General features: G+C 33.6%; 1 protein-coding gene across 3 annotated transcripts in view; it reads right to left on the bottom strand.

Annotated features, from left to right (window-relative positions):
• The window catches only part of LOC111627866, a 27,777-nt gene that overhangs the window by 17,376 nt on the left and 2,899 nt on the right, over positions 1-7,502 (bottom strand). Inside the window, exon 1 of one of the 3 annotated variants that reach the window (XM_023371640.1) lies at positions 2,075-2,208. The exons of 1 other annotated variant lie outside the window; for it this stretch is intronic. The gene's annotated coding sequence lies outside the window, so the exon portion shown is untranslated. Of the gene's footprint in view, positions 1-361; positions 519-2,074; positions 2,209-7,502 lie in introns of those variants that run through there. One more of the 3 variants, XM_023371568.1, reaches the window with a different exon arrangement.

The following is a 7,502-nucleotide window of genomic DNA, read 5'->3' as shown; positions in this document are numbered from 1 at the left end:
ATATATTTTAAGTTTTTAAGATATATTTATTTATTTATTTATTTATTTATATTTTAACTGATAAACATTAATTACAAATATTTAAAAATATGTTTATCTATAATTATTTATTTAAGGTAGCAGCAAATAGAAGATTATTCATAGGTAATTAAAGAGACTAAATTTTCTACAGACTAAATTAAAGCTTATTAAAATTAAATTTATGTATCCTTATCTGTATTAATTAAGATATTGAAGATATTGCAAATTAAATTATATCAAATATATAATAATTGACAATGATACGTGATTAAAACTTTTGTGATAAGTTTAAATAATTGCAAATTATCAGATATAATTTAAAATAAAATTCGAAACTTACAAACATGATTTTTCGTTTTCGATGAATTACATACAATATTAACTTAACTATAAAAATCCACGTAAAATATAGAAGACGTTCATTGCAAACCTCTCAATTTATCAACAGTTTTGAAAGTAATGTGATATAAACTGAAAGTCCAAATAGATAATGTATGACTGATTTCCTTCCTGTTATCGTGTTTTGAGCGCATCCAATGTGTTTTCCAGATTAAAGTGTAAATGTTTCTTGTAAACTAGCATTTTTAATTCAGTTTACACGGAAATTTACAAAGTGCATTGATGTGCAGAATTTAAGTATAATTAAAAAAACAAAAAACATTTGGGTATTTCCAAAAATTGAATGGAATTAAATTTCGAATTACAAATTGTTAAAACTGATAAAAATTGATAAAATAGTTTATTAATATGACATTCAAGTGCATATAAATACGATAATAAATAAGTTTTATTTAATCGAATAATACAACATTATTCCACTATGTTGGAATAATATTGTACTGTGTTGGAATAGTTTTTATATAAACTATTTTAGAAAAAACATTGCATGTAATATTCTCTGAAATTTAACAACTAGACACGTTTATTATGTTTATTATTTACGAGTTTGATAATCAAATGAGAACAGTTTGCAATTCGTCTTTCTAATGAATTCTACATATAGGCCTATATATATATATATACTGTTTTGATTCAAATCCACTCAGTTCTAGAATCAACTGTACTTACTGTAATTGTTAGGATATTTAATTTATGCCTTACGTTCTGGAAGGAGTTCTGGCGCTCAACATGCCATTTTTAAACAGCAAGAGTTAACAGCGTAGTTTTTTTTTTTTTTTAATTTTAATGCTAATATCTGTATTCCTGAAGTAGGCTAAATTTTTATATATCAATAGACGTAAGAATGCACGGATAATCTGCAAACAGATAATCAAAGTACTGTATACTGTATATATATAGCGAATGCATTTTTCACATTTTCTAAAGACACATTATTTGTCTAAAGTTATGAAAAACGTCTGTTTAAGTATTTTTTCAAAAGAATTGCCATGTTGTAAAACTGACAAATAAACCGTGTCATGGTATAACCCATACAGAATTTCAAATTAATTTTTGGAAACGTAATAACAAACGGATTACCCGCATAATACTGTGATTGATAAGAAACAACGTTTCTTATCAATCACATATCAAATTAAAAGTAATTTATCCGTTAAAAAATCCAGCAAGGAGTTGCTTAACTCTACTGGCAACATTAAAATTGCATGTGTGTCGCTTGTTTGTTTATTAAATTATGGCAACTCAACACTTGGGCGATCTGCCTAAGGGGATGACTTCCGGGAGGTCTTTTTAAGGGAAACTGGCCCCTATTTAGGTGTTACAGACGTGGAGAAAACCCGGAAAACTCCACGTGGCCAGCCCGTCCGAGCGAGGCGCGAACCCACGACCGAACTCCCAGNTTATTTAAGGTAGCAGCAAATAGAAGATTATTCATAGGTAATTAAAGAGACTAAATTTTCTACAGACTAAATTAAAGCTTATCAAAATTAAATTTATGTATCCTTATCTGTATTAATTAAGATATTGAAGATATTGCAAATTAAATTATATCAAATATATAATAATTGACAATGATACGTGATTAAAACTTTTGTGATAAGTTTAAATAATTGCAAATTATCAGATATAATTTAAAATAAAATTCGAAACTTACAAACATGATTTTTCGTTTTCGATGAATTACATACAATATTAACTTAACTATAAAAATCCACGTAAAATATAGAAGACGTTCATTGCAAACCTCTCAATTTATCAACAGTTTTGAAAGTAATGTGATATAAACTGAAAGTCCAAATAGATAATGTATGACTGATTTCCTTCCTGTTATCGTGTTTTGAGCGCATCCAATGTGTTTTCCAGATTAAAGTGTAAATGTTTCTTGTAAACTAGCATTTTTAATTCAGTTTACACGGAAATTTACAAAGTGCATTGATGTGCAGAATTTAAGTATAATTAAAAAAACAAAAAACATTTGGGTATTTCCAAAAATTGAATGGAATTAAATTTCGAATTACAAATTGTTAAAACTGATAAAAATTGATAAAATAGTTTATTAATATGACATTCAAGTGCATATAAATACGATAATAAATAAGTTTTATTTAATCGAATAATACAACATTATTCCACTATGTTGGAATAATATTGTACTGTGTTGGAATAGTTTTTATATAAACTATTTTAGAAAAAACATTGCATGTAATATTCTCTGAAATTTAACAACTAGACACGTTTATTATGTTTATTATTTACGAGTTTGATAATCAAATGAGAACAGTTTGCAATTCGTCTTTCTAATGAATTCTACATATAGGCCTATATACAGTATATATATATATATACTGTTTTGATTCAAATCCACTCAGTTCTAGAATCAACTGTACTTACTGTAATTGTTAGGATATTTAATTTATGCCTTACGTTCTGGAAGGAGTTCTGGCGCTCAACATGCCATTTTTAAACAGCAAGAGTTAACAGCGTAGTTTTTTTTTTTTTTTAATTTTAATGCTAATATCTGTATTCCTGAAGTAGGCTAAATTTTTATATATCAATAGACGTAAGAATGCACGGATAATCTGCAAACAGATAATCAAAGTACTGTATACTGTATATATATAGCGAATGCATTTTTCACATTTTCTAAAGACACATTATTTGTCTAAAGTTATGAAAAACGTCTGTTTAAGTATTTTTTCAAAAGAATTGCCATGTTGTAAAACTGACAAATAAACCGTGTCATGGTATAACCCATACAGAATTTCAAATTAATTTTTGGAAACGTAATAACAAACGGATTACCCGCATAATACTGTGATTGATAAGAAACAACGTTTCTTATCAATCACATATCAAATTAAAAGTAATTTATCCGTTAAAAAATCCAGCAAGGAGTTGCTTAACTCTACTGGCAACATTAAAATTGCATGTGTGTCGCTTGTTTGTTTATTAAATTATGGCAACTCAACACTTGGGCGATCTGCCTAAGGGGATGACTTCCGGGAGGTCTTTTTAAGGGAAACTGGCCCCTATTTAGGTGTTACAGACGTGGAGAAAACCCGGAAAACTCCACGTGGCCAGCCCGTCCGAGCGAGGCGCGAACCCACGACCGAACTCCCAGTGTTTAGGGTACGCTTGGTGGTGGGTATTGTGTGCGTCGCCATCTGTTCTGATATTTTGTTTTTAAAACTTTTTATATTTTTAATTATTATAAAATGACAAAACGTAATTTTGAGATAGGGATAGGCTTTATAAAAAATTGTAAATGCTAATAACGAGTAAAATCGTTTTTTTTTAAAACTCTTTCAGCTCTGTGGGCACTAAGAGGGCTTCTTTTAGCAAGCCCACTATGGGTTCGGCCAGGCCCACAATGGGGCGGCCGTGTGGTGGGGGACGGGGCCCGACATATTCGGACGGACCATCCCCGAAAAATTCATGGGGATTTTTCGACCCGTCCAGATACGATCCCGGGTTCCCCGGAGCGGTAGGCTGCCACCTTGACCGCTCGGCCATCCGGCCGTCTCGAGTAAAATCGTCATTAAGTCCGACCCTACTGGTGATATACACGACCCCTTTTATATCCCCACCCCGGAACCTTTAACAACCAAAATTTATTAGCATAAATTCTCCTAATACGGGTCAATAAATCCCTAGGGATTTTTCGGAGAGTGGTCCGCCCATATATGTCGGCCCTCGTTCCTCACCATCCGGCAGCCCCATAATGGGCTTGCTAAAAAAGGCTCTCTTAGTGTCCACAGGACGAAAGCACAGAAGTTAAACTTCAAAGAGGATGAACTAAAACGTGTCCCCCACATACACAAACATACATACATACCGGAAAAAAATCCCATTTTTTTGCATTTCTGAACGTTTCAAAGTCTCGAGTCCAAAATTTAAAAAATCTTGGCGGGTCATTTTTACCTATTGTCATACTTTCCCTGTTAAATATAACAGAGCTGGAGAAAGTAAAAAAAAAAAGCCTTTGCTCTATTGATTTAATGTTTAATTGAACGTTTTTTTTTAATCCAGATCCAATAACTTCTTTATAAAAATACGAGCAATTATTTGTGACATTGTCACAATGCCGGGCTGCAAGTTTTAATCATATTTTTAACATATTTAACTTAAAATATATCCTCTCCATCTCAAATTAGTAGTGGCTTGCCCCGTACGTTATATTTATTTTTCTGCTAGCAATAGAGTCATGCAGGTCATCTATCTAACGCCTTTCAGGGAAAGTTTTTGAATTAAAATAACGTGACTTCCGGTTTGCATTGGAAGTTCGTGTATAGTTAATCGAGGCTTCCTGCTTCCATGTCTGATCTCGTCTTTTATCTATCTAACTTAGTCCTCGAGATTAAGGAAAGACGAACGGACGACAATGGGAATTTATAGATCTACAATTTTTCACAGTGCAGCCGAATAAGAAATTGTAATGCCTTATTGAGAACACTCAAAAGATAAGGTATCTTATAGGAAAGATATTCTAGTTCTTGAAATTGTTCAGTCCTGAGAAGCTTATTGGGGATTGTTTTCAATTTTCTAACAGCATTACCATTCAAAAAATTTTTTGTGATCTTGATATGGCATTACAGATCATTTTGAAAGAAAAATTAACAAAGACTTTTATAAATAACTAACTTTAAGGAATATCAATGTATTTTGTTGTGTAATGAATATCAATCTTTTGCATTTCTCGACGTTTCAAGGTGTCCTAAGTCCAAAAATGCAAAAAGTTTGGGGATCATTTTTTGACTTATCGCCATACTTTACCGTTATACATAACAACCGGAAAAGTAAAAAATTCGAATACTACGAATACCTCCAATATAGCGCCACAAGTATAGACAGCACCTCTTGTTTAATTTGCAATAGGAAAAGCATACTGGATCCTGAACGTGTTCGATTCGTTCAAGTACTTCTTTTCTTAAATAAAAGTCAGCATTAGGTGAAAATGAGTACAATTATTGATCAATCTATTATAGTTAAGATAAGAATATTCCAAAAACACGCAACCTTTAAAACTCAAAGACGAAACTAAAAGTTTAAATTCTAAGAAACGAGAGTCCGGAAGAGCAACTCCCAAGCAACTTTTCACGGTGATATGTCGGACCCTGTCCCTCACCCAGTGCCGTAACTAGGCAGGTGCAAGAGGTGCACCCGCACAGGGCCCAAACTTGGAAGGGGGCCCAAACTGCTGTTCACAAGAAATTATATTTTTAAATTTTAAATTTTTCCGCCATTCTACAGCGCGGTTTGGCGATTACATTTCGCCTTACTTAGACCCTAGACGTCTGCTCACCAGTGTTCCCAACTGTGGCGACTTTTACAGGGACGTAGTGAGGTAGCGGAGACCTCAGTCAAATCAGCCAAAAGTTGCGACTTTTGATATTTTTTTAATTTATTTTTTGAGAAATTTAAATTTATGTTTATAGTTTTCAAATTTACAGATTTTTCTCTACTTTATAGAGCTCTCTGGCAACTACTAATATTATTACGATATACAAAACTGTATTTCTAGATTTTCTACAGTGTGCAGAGCTAGAAATCTGTAAAGGTGGCATTTTGTAACAAAAATAAATCTGCCCTAGGATTTTTTTTAAACTTACTAAATTGAAAACGGTAACTCCCGAATAAAATCTTAGTCTCGAGGTTGTAAAAGGCGTGCAGAAATTCTGATATCATTTTTTGCATTATAGTGGTACACATGTGGTGTATATCTGAACAGCGGGTATTAAGCGGTAAGCGAATTAAGCGGTAAGCGGGAATTAAGCGGTAAGCGAACTATGCGGGCGCGTAGGGCCCCGAAGGGGCTCCCGCAGTCTTTAAAATGCTACCGTGTTTCCCTGAAAATAAGACAGTGTCTTATATTAATTTTTGCCCTGAAAAATGCGCTAGGTCTTATTTTCAGGGAATGTCTTATTTTTTCCAGGAAGAAGAATTCACATTTATTATTGAACAAAAAAATCCCCAAGTCGAACTTAGACGAGAGTGACGTATATCCGGTGTGTCGAACTGTCGCCATTTTATAGCGTAAACATCGGACTCGATGACCAATTAATGCTTACTGAACCGTAGCACTATGCAAATGTCATGTGGCGTGATTCCCGGCCGACCAATTAGCCATCACCAGCCGTAACGTTATGCAAATCTGTGATTCCGAAGCCATAGTCTTATGCAAATCATGCCGTGTGGCGTAATTGTCTGCTGACCAATCAGTGGCTGTACTTTCAAAAAGCCAACAGCCACTTTCAACCATCTGTCGATGACCATTACGACTAAACAAAACTTCGCTAGGTCTTACTTTAAGGGGGAGGTCTTATATTTCTCAATTCAGCAAAACCTGTGCTAGGTCTTATTTTCGGGGAAACACAGTAGTGAAAAAGGGATTGCGAAAACGCAGAAGATAGAAATAGTCCAGAAAAACGCTTCGATATATATAGATACACGGAAGTAATAAATGATATAGGTTTATGGCCAACAATATTAACTAGTGATGTAACGAATATTCGGTTACTATTCGGTATTCGGCCTATTTTTCACTATTCGGCCGAATACCGAATACCTTAAAACGGGAGTAATAAATAACAAAAACACAGTAAATTAATCATTTTGGTATTTAGATTTAATGTTATCGAGTTAGTGTTGTTTGTTTATATTTATTTATAACTTGTAACACGCACAAAATAAAAAAGAAAATAATATTAGTCACTTGTATTCACAATTTATAATTACAAAGATAACACGTACACGTACACAATTTATAATTACACGTACACGTCTATCGTTGGAGAATCCTGGCACATCTGAGGGTCTGACCCTGCCTATCTTTCTTTTTAAGCGCTCGTCTTTGCTCTTTCCTTTCTCTTTCCTCTATCGCTCTAATCCATGTATGCCTGTGAATACATCATAATACGCCCTCACGATACTTTCGATTCGTCACTTTTCCGTCGTAGAGTTCTCATTTTACAATTACGTGACTCAGCCTGGTGATAACGGAGAAAAGAGACAGATAGGACGTCGATATAAGTCGCAGTTATGATTTCACAGATTCGAGACAGCTTGATAGCCCGAACGGCCCC

This window comes from Centruroides sculpturatus, unplaced genomic scaffold (genome assembly GCF_000671375.1).
Source record: "Centruroides sculpturatus isolate CEXI.00-Female unplaced genomic scaffold, Cexi_2.0 scaffold93, whole genome shotgun sequence".
Taxonomy (NCBI): Eukaryota; Metazoa; Arthropoda; class Arachnida; order Scorpiones; family Buthidae; genus Centruroides; species Centruroides sculpturatus.
Note: the sequence above shows the minus strand (reverse complement) of the source record. Positions and strands in the feature narration are given on the sequence as shown.